The 16366-nt window shown below is 37.5% G+C and overlaps 1 protein-coding gene and 1 pseudogene across 1 annotated transcript in view; one reads left to right on the top strand and one right to left on the bottom strand.

Annotated features, from left to right (window-relative positions):
* Positions 1–16366, bottom strand: part of CDKAL1 (CDK5 regulatory subunit associated protein 1 like 1) — a 654035-nt gene that overhangs the window by 267023 nt on the left and 370646 nt on the right. The gene's annotated exons all lie outside the window — the stretch shown is intronic.
* LOC111724763 overlaps positions 10042–16366 on the top strand; it is a 7340-nt pseudogene continuing 1015 nt past the window's right edge.

The raw sequence follows: 16366 nt of genomic DNA, 5'->3' as shown, positions 1-16366 counted from the left end.
ATCAAAGAGGAAAGTGCAACTCTAGGAGTAAGAAATATTTAAACGTTTGGAAGTATTATGAAGCAGCTAGTAGTTCTGCCTTGAGGAGGAGAATAATAATCAGAAAAGGACGGTCTGACAGATACCCCAATTATCAAGAATTCAACTACCTCTTTGATTTTAAAATGTCCAAGAACAAAGCACCACAAATACTTGCAGGTAGTATTAATAAAAAGTAATCTGAGTATCCATTATAAAAAATAACATATATACCAATAACTAATTCTATAACTTGATCAAAGGTATGCCAATCAAGGTTATTTATCTACCAACATATCTGCTTCTGTAGAAAAGTAGCAGTTAATACAAATTGTTGACTTTGACAATGACAATACAAAAGTTTAATGAAAAGAAAATATTGTGAGGACTTCTGCTTCTACCAGGAAATATTATCTGCTACAGAAATTACCTTAATGTTTCTAACAACTAGAAAAACTGACAAAATATATGACACAATAAATCATCTGGCCAGGAATAACAGGCAGTGCAGGACGATGATTCTTGATCTTTTCTTAATCAAAGAGACAAAGATTGGAATTCAGAGGTTACAACGCACAGGGTTAAATATGATAGAGGAGAGACCTGCACAAAATGAAGCTCCAAACATCAGAAGCAGGCTCCCCTAAAGTCTTTGGCCAAGAGCTGATCTGGGTGTACACGAGAAAAAACTAAATTGCAAGGCTGGGGGAAGAAACATGGGGATGTATTAGGCCAAACAAATCCCAGAGGGTACATTGAACCAAGGACAGTTCATGTTACTAGGAGCAAAAAGACAGACCTTGGAAGCTTTGAGTTGTTGCCTAGAGCTTCTTAGAAGGGCACCTCCTCAGTGGTAAGAGAAATTGTTAAACTAAAAGCTACGCTGGCTGGGTGCAGTGGCTCATACCTACAATCCCAGCACTTGAGGCGGCTGAGATGGGAAGATGGCTTGAGCCAAGGTTATAGTGAGCTATGAATACACCACTGCACTCCAGCTCAGGTGACAGAGCAACATCTTGTCTAAAACAAAATAAAAACTTAAAAACACTTAAAAAAATTAATTACACGCTCGGCACCCATAGCTCAGTGGTTAGGGAGCCAACTACATACACCAGGGCTGGCGGGTTAGAACCCGGCCCAAGTATGCCAAACAACAATGCCAACTACAACAAAAAAATAGCTGGGCACTGTGGCAGGCACCAGTAGTCCCAGCTACTTGGGAGGCTGAGGCAAGAGAATCGCCTAAGCCCTGGAGTTGGAGGTTGCTGTAAGCTGTGATGCTACAGCACTCTACTGAGGGTGACATAGTGAGACTCTGTCTCAAAGAAAAAGAAGTTAATTTCAAATAACTTAATGACAAAACAAAGTAAAAAAATGTTTAAAGAAACAAAATAAAATCCAAATTTCAACAATGTAAAATTCAAAATGTCTGCATTCAAAGAAAAATTACCAGGCTCATAGATAAGGAAGAAAATATTGACTCTGGGCCTGGCAAAAGGGCTTATTCCTGTAATAGCACTTTGGGAAGCCAAGGTGAAAGGATTTCTTGAACCTAGGAGTTTGCCTCTGCAGCGAGCTGCGATCACACCACTACACTCCAGCCTTTGTGACAGAGTAGAAACCCATCTCTTTAAAAACAAACAAAACTGCCTCACACAGAGAAAAAGTGATCGTTTCCATCATCAAAAAATTCAACTTTTCCTTTTTTTTTTTTTGTTTTTGGAGACAGAGTTTGCTCTGTTGTCCTGGGGTTGAGTGCCATGAAGTCATCAAAGCTCACAGCAACCTCAAATTCCTGGGTTTAAGCAATCCTCGTGCTTCAGGCTCCCAAGTATCTGGGTCTAGAGGTGGCTACCACAATGCTTGGTTAGTTTTTCTATTTTAGCAGAGACAGGGTTTCACTCTTGTTCAGGCTGGACTCAAACTCCTGAGCTCAAGTGATCCTTCCACCTTGGCCTCCCAGAGTGTTAGGATTATAGGAGTGAGCCACATCACCCAGCCCCAAAATTCAACTTTTCAAAAATAACATAAAATATCATTGTTGGGGACTGAAGAAAAAAAGCAAACCAACTCTGTTGCCCTACCCTTTTCCTTGTCCCAGTAAGCCAAACCAGGGTTGCAATGTAAGACTGTAATAATCCCATTGTCAAGAGCAAATTAAGGCTACTTCTCTCTCTCTCTCCATGGTGTGTCACCATAATTCATTAACAATAGATTCTGTTAGAGTGGCTGTTTTGGGGGACTGTGCTTAACACAGTGAATTACATCAGTCAATGTATTTGAATAGTAAATGCATAGATAATTTTTAAAAGTAAGTATTATCTGAGCCAGGTGTGGTAGCTCAGGAGTTTGAGATCAGCCTTAGCAAGAGTGAGGTCCTGTCTCTACTAAAAATAGAGAAATTAGCCAAGCATTGTGGCAGGTATCTATAGTACCAGCTACTAGGGAGGCTGAGGCAGGGGGATTGCTTAAACCCAGGAGTTTGAGGTTGCTGTGAGCTAGGATGACACCACAGTATTCTAGCCAGGGCAACAGAGTAAGATTCTGTCTCAAAAAACAAAAAAACAACTGCTAGGACTGCAAAGCAATATAACCTTTTTGGAAGGAAGTATGGAGAATTCTCAAAGAACTCAAATTAGACCTCCTATTTGATCCTGCAATCCCATTACTAGGCATCTACCCAGAAGGAAAAAAATCATTTTATCATAAGTACATTTGCACTAAACTGTTTATTGTAACTCAACTTACGATTTCCAAAATGTAGAAACAACCTAAATGCCCACCAGGAATGGATTAATAAGCTGTGGTATATACATACCATGGAATACTAGTCAGCCATTAAAAAAGATGGAGACTTTACATCTTTTGTATTAACCTGGATGAAGTTGGAACACATTCTTCTTAGTAAAGTATCACAAAAATGGAGAAGCAAGAATCCAATGTACTCAATTCTAATTTGAAGCCAGTAGACGATCTAACACATACCCTCATAAAAGAAACGCTCAAATCAATTCAAGGTGGTGGGCAAGGGAACAGGTGAGCAGGGAGAGAGGGAGGGAATGGGGGGAACAGGATATAATTGTAAGAGGGACTTTACCTAACAAATGCAATCAGTGTAACCTAATTCTTTGAGCCCTCAATGAATCCCAAATAATTAAAATTTAAAAAGCTAAAAGACTTTTGTCTACTTCATTTAACAAACACAGATTGTGAAAATCATAAAAGTTAAGAGACTTGCCCAAAGTGATACAATAAGCAGGAATATAGCAGGCATTAGATTTAATCTCTCATTTTTCAGTCAGGAATTCCAATAAAATCATTTTTATGCCAATTCAGGGACTCAAAGAGAACACCTATAAAACATTGGTTATAATTATGGCAGCATTTGAATACCAACTAAAACCTCAAAATGAAGTGTCAGTAGCATTAGAAGTAAGGAAGATCTGCAGAAAGCCAAAGCAATGTGCAAGTAGCATGAGCTGCATTAAGAGTAATAAACCTGCATCTCCAATACAACAACAAGCCACACAGGGCTACTGAGCGCTTGAGATGCACTCAGTCCAAACCAAGATAAGATTGAAGTGCAAAGGCACACATCAGATTCCAAAGACTTCTTATGAAAAAAAAGAACATACAATATCTCACTAAGATTTTTTATATTGACTACAAGTTGAAATGAATATTTTGGATACAGTGGGCTATTAAAATATCTGACTAAATTTAATCTGTATCCTTTTACTTTTCCTCACGTGGCTATTAGAAATTTTCAAATTACACACAACTCACATTTCATTTCTATTAGACACAACAGCTATAGACCATAGAACTATCTACAAAGAATTAAATAATTAACATGAATTTTTATTCAAATGATAAAATTATATTAATTATATTCTCATAATCAACAGAAACTCAAAATTTGTCATAGTTAAATAAAACAACCGATGCTATACCTATATATTTTTAATTCATTTATGTCTATTTATTTTATTTGATTATATTGATATATTTTATTAAAATTCACAAAATTATATTACATAAAGTTAATAGATAAAAAAAATATATCATTTACAAACCCCTGACTCTATAAGCATAATTTTGAGTATTATCTTTAAGTCATCTTGGACATTTTATACAGTTTACAATATCTTAAAAATAGCAAGACTACTTAAAACTATACTTTAAAAGTTCTTCAATTCCTTAAATCTCACCATTAAAATACATGCATAGTAGTTGTTACTGCAAATTGCATTCCTAACTTTGATGCATTCAATGGTCTACAAATTGTCTCTAATTTAAACCATTATTTATCTCATAACTTACAAATGAGAAAACAAACATAAAAAATAGATATAATATGTGACTTGCCTGTCATTAGCCAATATGTGAGTGGAAAAGAAATCTTTAAAAGGCTCCTAACTTTCAAGTGTGGTTTATACAACTTTTCTTGTTTAGGAAAAAATGAAGTATCATTATCAAAGCACCTGTGTTAATTTAAAACTAAAATTCAACACCCCTCGATCCCCATCCATGTAACCATTATAAAGAACCACTCTACCTTTCTCCTTTCCGCAGCCAATATGTTACTGTGGAATTTTCTTACTATGATTTAAAAGGAACTCAGAGTACTTGTAATTGCACTGGCCCGAATTTAACCAATTATACAAAATCATTTTGTTATTTTTTGTAAGTCTGCTGGTTAAGTTTTTTAAAATGCTTTATTTACTTCTATTAAGTCTGCCAAATCTCTTCTAGGAAAAACCATTTTGATACTTCAAATTGCACTCACTTAAATATTCTACAGAACCCTTGTACAATAAATTTTCTTTCTGTGTTCTGTAACTTCCCAGTTCTTTTGTATTATTTCCTGTGGCTTCAGCTGGGGAGGGATTAAACAGAGGTCTTAGAGAGGGTCTCATTTATTTTTAAGATCCCCAACAGTGTCCTATGGAAAGCAATTACTCAGTAAATGTAGTAGGAGGGAGGAGTAGACAAAAAAAAAAGAGAGAGAAGTGTCAATTTCTAACAGGCGATATTATTTCTAATTATGTTTATTGTGGACCACCTCTCCACTGCATCCCTAACCAGAATGAAAGATACAGTGACACTGAGCTTTTCCTCTGTTTACTTCACTAATCCCTGCCTGAGAACAGAGGAGGCATCCAGGGAGTATCTGCTGCCTGAATGACTAAATTAATAAAAATATGGGAAGACAGGAAAGCATGCAGGGGGTACAGCAGGAAGAGATATCAAGATTTAGAACATGAACTGGAGTAGAGGCCTACAGCTGTAGTTCCCAGATTACATGGCAGAAAGCAAGAAAGCCACAGTATTTCAAATAGAACACAAAACAGAAACACTTTACCCTGTTTTATTAGAAATTATTTAATCAAATGCCTAGAATATATATATTCAACAGAAAAAAATCAAAAACACATTATGGCTGGATGTGGTGGCTCTTGCCTGTAATCCTAGCACTCTTTAAGGCCAAGGGGGGTGGATGGCTTGGTCTTATGAGTTAGAGACAAGCCTGAGCCAGAGTGAGAACTCATCGCTAAAAATAGCCAGGTGTTGTGGCGGGCACCCATAGTCCCAGCTGAGTCCTCAGTCTCAAGAGGCTGAGGCAAGAGAATCGCTAGAGCCCAAGAGTTTAATGTTGCTGTTGAGCCTGGAGCCACGGCACTTTACCAAGGGTAACAAAGTGAGACTCTGTCTCAAAAAAAAAAAAAAACTAAACTAAAACCCAAACCAAAATAACTCAAACACCACAAAACAAGTTGTAAAACAGTAAATTACTTAAGCTTGTCTAGTATTTGTTTCCTAATTCGGGCACTAATTTGTCATCTTTTATACATCCAGACCAATGCAGAGTTGTCACTGAAATAGTAAGAAAAAGTTTTCTGAGGAATACAAAACCTCAAGATTAATCCATTTTCCCTTTAAAATGAGAAAAAAAATACCATCCTAATAAAGAAGCAAAGTTTCACTAGTGAATCATTTGAAGATCATCAGTCCACACAGAAGTGTACTGGCAATCTCTCAGTTTGGACAGAACTCCACACATCTGAAATTTAAACGATCAAGGCAGAAGATAATGTCTCAGGAACAGCGAACACAGCTAGAGATCAGACCTTATTATAGTTGCAAACACCATTCTCCAGTAAAAAGTAGAAGGTTGCTTAAAGAAATTGTGATTCTCAGGATTAGGGTTAGAAAAAGTATAAAATAAGCCTGGAATGTTTTGGGGTAACAGAAGTAAGAAATTGCTCAAAAATTACAAAGGCATATCAAAAGAACTCAGATACCAACCTGAAGAAGCTCCCAGTGGCCATCTGGGACCATTTGAGGAATGAAATAAATGATAGTGACAGAATATAAAGCATAGGACAAAACAAATATCTATGAGTTGCCTCGGCACCTGTGGTTCAAGTGGTTAAGGTGCCAGCCACATACACCTAAGGTGGCGGGTTCGAACTCAGCCTGGACCTGCCAAACAACAATGACAGCTTCAACCAAAAAATAGCAAGGCGTTGTGGTGGGCGCCTGTGGTCCCAGCTACATGGGAGGCTGAGGCAGGAAACTTACTTGAGCCTGAGACTTGGAGGTTGCTGTGAACTGTGATGCCACAGCACTCTACCCAGGGCGACAGCTTGAGGCTCTGTCTCAAAAAAAAAACTATGAGTCCATATTTAAAGAAATAAAAATCTAAGACAAAATAAATGGAAAGCAAAGCACATTGCTTTCATATAATTCCAATTACTAACTGTAAAAGAAAGACAGAAAACTCATCTGGCAAACACCACAACAATATTTGTCAAAGGTAAGGATGTTAAACTTTAGTGGGCAAAAGTGAGGAGAAAGAGGATCTACGCACAGTAGTTAGGTATTCCCCATAAGATACTCATTAAAATAAGGCACAGAACAGCTTCACAATGGAGAAACTTGGACACCTTAACCGACTGGTAAAATAAGTGGTAAAAATCAAGCCCACAGTGATGAGGCATCTTAACATCACGCACCTTGATGCCCTTGAAAAGTGTGCCTCAATCACTGCAATGGTACTCGTGCCAAAAATGCATAACCTGAATCCAATCATGTGCAAATCCCAAGCCAAAACTGAGAGAAGTGCTACCAAATAACTGGCCAAGACATTTCAAAAATATCACAGTTATGAAAGACAATGAAACACAGAAGATCTGACACAGGCTGGGGATGAAGAGACTGAGGAGGCATGACAACTAAGCGTAATGTGGAATTCCAGGTTGAATCTCAGAAAAGAAAGTTAGTGGGACGAGAGGGGAAATTTGGATAGGATCTGTATATTGCATAACTGTGTTTTACTAACATTAAGTTTCTGGTAATAATTACTGTACAGTAGTCATGCAAAGATGTGAATATTTGAGGAAGCTGCATGAAGGGTAAATGTGAACTCTGCACTGCTTTTATTATACAAAACTTTTTTAAGTCACAAGGAAGAAGATTAAGGCAGAGTATTAATTATTAAGGCAAAGGACTCAGAGGACGTAGAACCTCTGCTTACCAAGATTTCCTCCAGAAACTTCAGGTGAAATTTAAGTAAGTCAAGCCCAACACAGACATTATCTAATACAAATAAAAGAACCTATTTCTCTCAGCACTGAGTCAGAGCCTCCTGATTTAAAGTAGGCTTTAAATCTGTTAGGATGCTTCTAAAAATGACCTTATTTTTAAAAATCCACCAAGAGAATATATTCTTCTTCACGTAAGCCACACATAGTACATAAAAAAGACAATTTTTTACATCCTCCATTTGCAATCAGGGACTAAAAGACCACCTTCTCAAACATATCACAGTACTGATCAACAAATACTATTAAGTAGTTGCTACCAAGCCCCATGTCAAATGTCCCAAGATACCTATTTGAAAACAAAACAGAAAAACTAGTAACACAGAATTGAAGAAATAAGTGTACAGAAAATTTTTAAGTGAAGTATTTACAACATAGGTAACTGTAATCAAAAGCAGTAGGCCAGAGAGATGTGAAAATGGTGTCAGTGGGTACTGAGGAAGAATACTTATGCTATGTTTTTGAGGTATTAAACTTAGATACAGAGAAGATAAAAGATATTATATTACACCTCTGCCTGAATATACACCTACACTAATACAAAGCAGAGCCTATGGGACTATGTTCAGTACTGTGAAGAAATCAATATTTGTGTCTCAAAAAGAGAAAATCCGATGGCTGGCAGGCTAGTGACACCCTCTTCTGCCTCCAGTGCAGGGAGGCAGGTCTGGTATTTGGGGAATAGAAGATGACTCCAATTCCACACACCACACAGGGCAACCTCAATTGCTGAATGACAAATGGGAAGAATGAGGGGAAAGTATTTGGCTTTCTAACAAATGTATTACAATTTAGCCTTAGAAAACCATGCCTTTCAGAATAATTACCGCTTAGAGAAGACCAAACTTAGAAGAACATTCATTATAAATTACAAAGCAATAAAAGATGATGTGAGATGCTTGATCTAATAAAAAATATGTATAAAGCAGAATTAAATACAGGATTTTTTTTTCTAATGCAGTGGCTTTATTATTTGCCCTAAAGGTCAGAATACAGATCCCACGTCACCTAAGAAATGAGAACGGGAAGTTCACAGATGAAGGTAATCTATGGAAAATGATCTTTTGAGTTAGGTGTGGTGGCTCATGCCTGTAATCCTGCCACTCTTGGAGGCCAAGGTAAGAGGATCACTTGAGAAATGTGAGACCAGGCTGAGCAAAAGTGAGATCCCATTTCTACCAAAAACAGGGAAAAAAAAATTAGCCAGGGGTGTGGTAGCATGTGTTTCTGACCCAGCTACTTGAGTGGCTAAGAAAGGAGGAGCACTTCACCCCATAAGTCTGAGGCTGCAGTGCGGTAGGACACCATCAAAAAGAGCAGGACTTTGTCTCAAGAAAAAGAGAGAGAGAGAGAGAGAGAAAAGCAAAGAAAAAGAAAATGGTCTTCGATTTCGTATTCATCTACATGTTACTCATAGTGGTGCCATAAGTATTAACTGAGTGACCTCCATGAGCTGAGGCCACAGAAAGAGCACGTAAGATACACAAGGCACACATTGTGCACTGCCAAGTATTACAGCAGTGGAAGTAACTTGCATTTCAAAACCTGGCTTTGAATAGGTATCTATAATTCTATTACCGGTAAGAGATGAGATCTACGCTACTCCTCTGATCAAGAAATGCCTTTGTCATACCAGCTATCATTTACTAACAGTTTCAACCATGCCTTGAATCATACTGAGATTCTCCAGCCCTCAGAGCTATTTGTTTTCTATCCTGTGTTAACTGAAATCTATTTTTAACCTATTTACTGATACTTGGTCTTTCCTAACTACTGTCACCAGGACCACAGACCATGTTATGCCTTGAATCTTAAGGATATCAGTAAATAACTAAATACTTTTTACTACGTACAAAAATGGATAAAACAATGAACCATAACCCTAGACTGTAGAAATCTCTACTGACCACAGAATTGGTGTCAGTGACTCTGAAAGCTATTTTACCATAAAAGGCCCTCAAATTACAAAATATGTAAATTATCTTTATGCAAGAAATGTACCAAATATTCTAAGACTCAGAGTGCTTAAAAATATTCACCCAACTGGGATGATTTCAGATTAAAGAAAATAAGGACTGTGTAATTATATACACTTACCTTGACAAATAGAAAGCAATCTGTGATTAGAACATAGCAATTAGTTACAAAATGCTTCACATGGATTTAATTACCCATCAGTCTACATGTAGCTTAATTACTTTTATCTCATTGCATCAGTAAAAGATTTCTGCCTGAGGCAACTGCCAGTCATATATTTATAAGGCTTCTAGACTTTACAGTGAATACATTATAACATTCAGGCAAATGTGCTAAAGTTACAATTGCAGAGGCAGTCTTAATTTTGAGTCTCTAGTCTTAGTTAATAAATATCTCAGCCCTTTCTTAGAGTCAACTACCACCTACTAGGCGACTGACAATGTCACCTATTTGGCTAAATAACATTGTTGATATAAACATCACCTCTATTTATTCTAATCCTATAAAAGCCAGAAGGAAAGACCTTCGGAACCAAAACAATTACCTTAGTGCCTTGAAGCAAAGGGTACTGTATTCTCAGGTGCAAGGTAAACACTTAAATTTAAGAAAGGAGATGACCCTCTTTTTTCAGGAAGGCTGAAAAGAAAGCCCTTTTTTCCCATGCTACTCTAACAATGGTAGCTTCCTGAAATAGATTCCGGGGAGGTGGGGGCAGGTGTTCAGAGACTTAAGCACTGTCCTCCAATTTTCTCTCCTTGATAAAACGTTTTGAAATTCAGCCAACCAGGGTTTGACTCCTAGATCCTTTACTCAACGACTTTTAGCAAGTTTTTAATTGACCCAAGGATAAACAATAACTATTTTATTTGACTGCTAAATTCAGTAACATGATTAAATTCAAAGACAAAAAAACGCCTCCTAGATGTTCTGTCACCATAGCTAGTATATAATAAAAGTTAGTACTGTTTGCTGGGTTCACTTAGGAAGGGTCTATGAGGATTACATGAATTCATTAGAAAAAAGGGATCTCTTTGTAATAGGTAGGAAATAGCTCTCCCTCCACTGTAAGTAAATATTTTTGGTGTTGGTTTGGAAATTATGTTCTCTCAAAAGTGACAGTTTTCAGGGCTCAGGAATTTGGTGTTAGGGAAATCTGTCCTCATCCTAGTTTAGAACCATGGAAGAAACTCCCTTTTGTTAAGGAAGGCAGGTCTTAGACCAGATTGTAACAGGGGTAATAGCCTGAAAAAGGGTAAAATGTTTTACCAGCTGTCTCTTTAACCCCCCTACTATCCTTTTTGAGAATTAAAACCTTCATTTCTGCCCAAGGCCAATAATCAAAGGGGCAGGAAAGTTTTGTTTTTTCCACCACAGGAGATAGCTCAAAGTAACTGTCCAGGCAGAGGTCAGCAGTCAGGCAGTTGTCTTCACCAAAGATGCTATAGTTAAATAGCAATAGCCTGAAGCTGAAAACTCTTTTAAAAGCTCTATATTTCTGCATATAGATATGATAATGGCCCATTGTAGGAGAGTCTACCATCTTCCTCATTTGCTGGCAAATTAATTTCTCTTTCCTTCTCCTCAAACCGCATGTCCTTGTTTCTGGCTTAGCTATGGAGACAAGTACTAAACTTAGGGTAACAAGACAGCATTGTATCAACTCAATTTACAGAATCTAAGGAGGTTTAAGGCTCACAAGTCATCAGGTATCCTTCTGTAATTACTTTTTTACCCAAACCAACATTTCTTCTGTTTAATCTTAAATATAAACAAAAGCAACAAGAAAATTGTTGTCAAGTACTACTGTGCTTAAGAATCACCCATAAATCATGTTAAAAATTCAAGTGGGAAACACAGTGAGCAAGATTCTAATTAAGTAGGTCTGAGGTGATGTCCAAGACTGGTGGTCAAGCTCTGGTGGTTCCAATAACCTATTTTTGAAAAGACCAAGTTAGAGTTTATACCAGTACCCAGCAACAACAACTTTTAAAAGTCCTTCCATGAATCCAGTTAGCATTCACACTATGATTTCATTCTTCCCAATTATTGATCCTCAAAAGGACTATAAGTTCCAGTTTCTTAAAAATAGCTTGAAAATGGTTCATATGTCACCATGATATATAGGTTTTCCCCTACAGTTGAAATAAATGAAGAATTGAGAGACAGACAATATTAAGAATATATGAGATGAAGGCAAGATTTTATGGTTATGTGTGGGCACTGAAGCACAGAGAAAGAACTTGACATTTGAGTTGCATGTTAAATGTGTGGAGATAATCTGTATTGTAAAATCAGTCTGTTGAAATTTTTTGAATTTTTACTCCTTCATTTATAAATTTCAAAGCAATCACGAGACAGTAATTGCCCCCAAAATATTTTGAGATTCCATCAGATAAGGGTTTCGCATTTCATTTATTTATGTAGCACAGCTCTTAGCACAGTGACTATTACATATAATAAGTACTCAATTGGGCGGTGCCTGTGGCTCAGTGAGTAGGGCACTGGCCCCATATACCAAGGGTGGCGGGTTCAAACCCACTCCCGGCCGAACTGCAACCAAAAAATAGCCAGGTGTTGTGGCAGGTGCCTGTAGTCTCAGCTACTCGGGAGGCTGAGGCAAGAGAATCGCTTAAGCCCTGGAGTTGGAGGTTGCTGTGAGCTGTGATGCCACAACACTGTACCAAGGGTGACAAAGTGAGACTCTGTCTCTACAAAACAAACAAACAAAAATTACCCAACTAATGTTTGCTGAAGGTAGGAAAGGGATGGGGCAGAAAGGAAAGAAAAGCTACAAATGACACACCTTCTAAGCAAGGGAAAATTTTTTCAAAAAACTTTTTTCCAATATTATTGTGGTTTGGAAATCATTTGTTAGAAAGTGTCCCAAAGATAACCAGAAGCCATAGATGTAAACAACACTATTAGTGAACTAATAAATGAAACTGAATGTTTAGAAACTAAATGTTTATAAACAAGATTTTTAGAAAGAAATTAATTGGGCCAGGTACAATGGCTCACATCTCTAATACTAGCCTCTGAGAGGCAAAGGAAGGGGGATTATTTGAGTTCAGGAGTTTGAAACCAGCCTGAGCAAGAGCAAGACCTCAACTCTACTAAAAATAGAAAAACTAGCCAGACATGGAGGCACATGCCTATAGTCCTAGCTATTCAGGGAGGCTGAGGCAAGAGGACTGCTCAAGCCTAGGAGTTTGAGGTTGCTGTCAGCTATGAGCTGTGATGATGTTACAACGTTCTACCCAGGTGACAGAGTGAGACCCTGTCTCAAAAAGAAAAGAAAAAAAAGGAATAGTACTTTTATCACTTTGTCTAGTTTATTCAAATAATTCTTACTCAGCCATAGAAGAACAGCTTTGTTTGGAGAAAAACTCCTGAGTTTGCCTTGTACTGGGCAGTGACAATGAGTGCATAGGAAATATTTTTCCTATGTCTTGTTTGTAAAATTGCATAGTAACAATGGATTATTACAATTCAATGACAGCAAATTTGCCAACACAGGGCCTGAACTCTGGCACATGGGCAATTAGTACATGTAGTTACTCCTCTTAGCTGAAATGACTTCAAAGATGAATTTTAACTAGAAAAACTTTGCATATGTATCAATAAATGTACACACCACATATAAGTGTAAAGCAGTCATTCATGTTAGGCTAAGCTTTAGAGTCAGTATGGGTTAAAATTCTGGCTCTACCATTTACTTGCTAGGCAGCCAACTACCGTCTCTGAACTTAGGTTTTCTCAGCTGTGAAATTAAGTGATAATCATAACACCTACAGCTCATAAAGGTGCTGTTAAAGATTAAATGAGATAATCCATATAAATAGTTTCCCTCTGCCTGGCACATGGTAAAAAACAAATGCTAACAACTGTCATTATTATATAAGATACCAAAAGAACAATGAGAGGATACGGACCCATTCCAGGTCCCAACATGGGTTTTGTTTGCTGGATCAGGGGCCATTGCCTTTGGAAATAGGAAATGACAATATGTTTACGAAGGCATTTGAGTTACTCTAGAATCTCCATTTGAAGAAAGAAACTACTTCTTTGACAGTAAAGTTACAATAAAAAGGATAATTGTGGCATAGCCTGTTCAGACCTACATGCAGAAAATTGCCCTATTTGCAAATGGGAACTACCCAAGCACAGAAATCGAGATTGACGCAGGACTCTAAAAAACAATAAAGTTAATTAAAAGAAAAAAAATACTTTTTATAGAGTTCAAAAACAAGTTAATTTTTTTTGAATTCACGTTTATGGTGCTAACAGTCAAGGAGTTCAAAAAAAAAGCAATGAAATAAATGCTTAAAACCACTTCAACTGACTTCTTTTAAATAGCTTTCATTAGATTGGTTTGAGTCTGCTTTTTAATTCATTAAGTGTTTTTAAAATTAGATTTGTTGTTTTAATGCAGCTTTTCCTGGTACTTTTTTTGTTAAAAAAGAAGTCCAGAAATCACTTTTACTTTGACCCAGAAAATCCAAATTGCCTTGATAAAGAAATATTCTTGTAAATCAACTTTCTGAAGGCAACTTAAAATTAAAGACAAAAAGAAAACACAGTTTCGGAGTATTAAAACAGTACCAAAACCACAAATCAGGAGCTGACATCCTTTTAAAAATAATGTGCTAACATTTCTGGGCCTTTTTTCTTGTGTTCTTTGCAGGCTAGAATGGGAGTGTGAGTCGGGCAGGAGAGGGGGTCACTTCAGCCCATCAGCCCGTGGGGAAGAACACACCTGCCATTGGCCCTGAAGGTGGACAGAAGGTAGATCTTCAAGTATCAGTGAAAGTTAAAATAAAAATAATACATCGGACTGTACATTGCCTACTACAAAGCAACAATAACAATCTATTCTGACAACTATGAACATTTAAAAAAGCCAAATCTAAAGGTAAAAAATCACTGCTAGTAACATCAAATATATAACACATAAACAAAAAATATCCAATTTGCTATCATCCCTTCCTCGTGAATGAGTGCCCGTCCCCCGTGCCCTTCTCACTGCTTCTTTTGACTACCTTACTTTCCCTAGTACTCTCCGACTGCTCTTGCTGGGGAGCATCTCCACTTTTTTGAGTTTTCTTTTCCATTTTCTCCCACTTCGTGCTACCAGGAAATGGCTATCCTCGCCCTTCAAGGCTAATCTCTTTATTATGAGGAATAATATGACAATACCTTTATGCATGCTCTCCCTAGGGAAGACTTGGAGTATCCCTAAAGAAAATCCAGCCTAGGAGTGATTGCATACATTGAAGTCATCTCTTGCCACCAAGAGATGGTGCCATTTTCTCTTACCATTTTCTTTGCCCAGGAAAGTTATCCTGCTAATCTTGGACTTTCACTTGGATGTCTTTTCCACATCTACTGGGAACTCTTCACACTGGCTGGAACTGTCTGCATTTATTCTAGCAACTGCTATAAGAAAGAAAGGCAATACTTCCACTCTACAGAGTCAAAAATGTATGTGTGGAGTATATGGTCACTCAGAAGGCATAGTTAATATTGGCTGGCTTTATAGATACCATCCTCACTCTCAGAGGGAACTCAAAATAGTATCCTGAGTAATGAATCTAGGACTCTAGTTCATATGTATTTTGAGTAAAATAGATTTCAGTATGAAAAAGGTTCATAATTTTGTCAATTCCAGGTTCTGAACTAACCTACAAAACAGACGAGATCGGGCACGTTCAGGGTGGTACGGCCGTAAACTAACTTACAAAACAATAGTGAAAGCATCAGGGACAGTTCACAATAGGAGAAATGATTTTAACTGTAGCTCTTCTCATACTGTCTCATCTTAAATAAGTCACTTAATTTTGTTTGATCTTAGATTCTTCTTCTGGAAAACAAAGAGCTTGGATCAAAGCAGCTCATTTTTTTAGGTTAGTGTTCCTTTTGACACTGATGGAAGCTATGGATAACCTTCCCAAGACAAGCCACAGATGACATTTGGCTTGATGTTGTGGGCGATTCACACATCTTGGAAAGCTCATCCAGGAAAAAGTTCTGGACTATATGTTAAAATATAATGTAACAATCAGTGCACACAACAAAGCATTTTCTCAAAAAAGGTACACAATCTTTTGTACTGAATATCCATTTCTTTATATTGCCACCAAACATGTAGTACCAGCCTGCCCATGGCACTCACACACCCCCTTAAATTTTATGTGATTGTAAACAATCACTCCATCAGCTGACGATAGCCACTATTGATTAGCAAGTGTCATTAGTACTACAGGAGTCACGATCTCCCTGGCCACTCACTTTCAAAACGCTCGCCAAACTTTAACAAAATAGTTGGTTAGTGCCAAAATGAAATTTCATAGACAAACTTTTCCCTTTCCATCACGGGCAAGCTATTTATTTGGAAAAACAGAATAAGACTGCATAAGGAAGAAGCATCTCAATTATCAACAATTAAATGATACAGCTTAATAAATTATCTTCAAAGATTTTAATAAAAATTGATAATTTTTATATTCAATAATGCTTAAAAAGGTCTATATTGACTATTAGAGAATGTAATATAATTAAAATGCACAGTTCTTCTAAGTTTAAGTTAGGAGAAGACACCAGTATAGAGAAGAGAAAAATAAGCATGAGTTCGATGGGTAACGGGAGCGGTGAGCAGACCCCAGAGAGCCCGGAGCAGCCCCACCGCCTCCGAAGACCTAGTTACCATCACACATTCGGAGGAGCCGCAGCTGCCGCAGCCGGCCCCAGTCACCATCACCGCAACC

The sequence above is a fragment of the Otolemur garnettii genome, unplaced genomic scaffold (assembly GCF_000181295.1).
Source record: "Otolemur garnettii isolate 467f Iridium unplaced genomic scaffold, OtoGar3 scaffold00026, whole genome shotgun sequence".
NCBI classification, from domain to species: Eukaryota; Metazoa; Chordata; class Mammalia; order Primates; family Galagidae; genus Otolemur; species Otolemur garnettii.
Note: the sequence above shows the minus strand (reverse complement) of the source record. Positions and strands in the feature narration are given on the sequence as shown.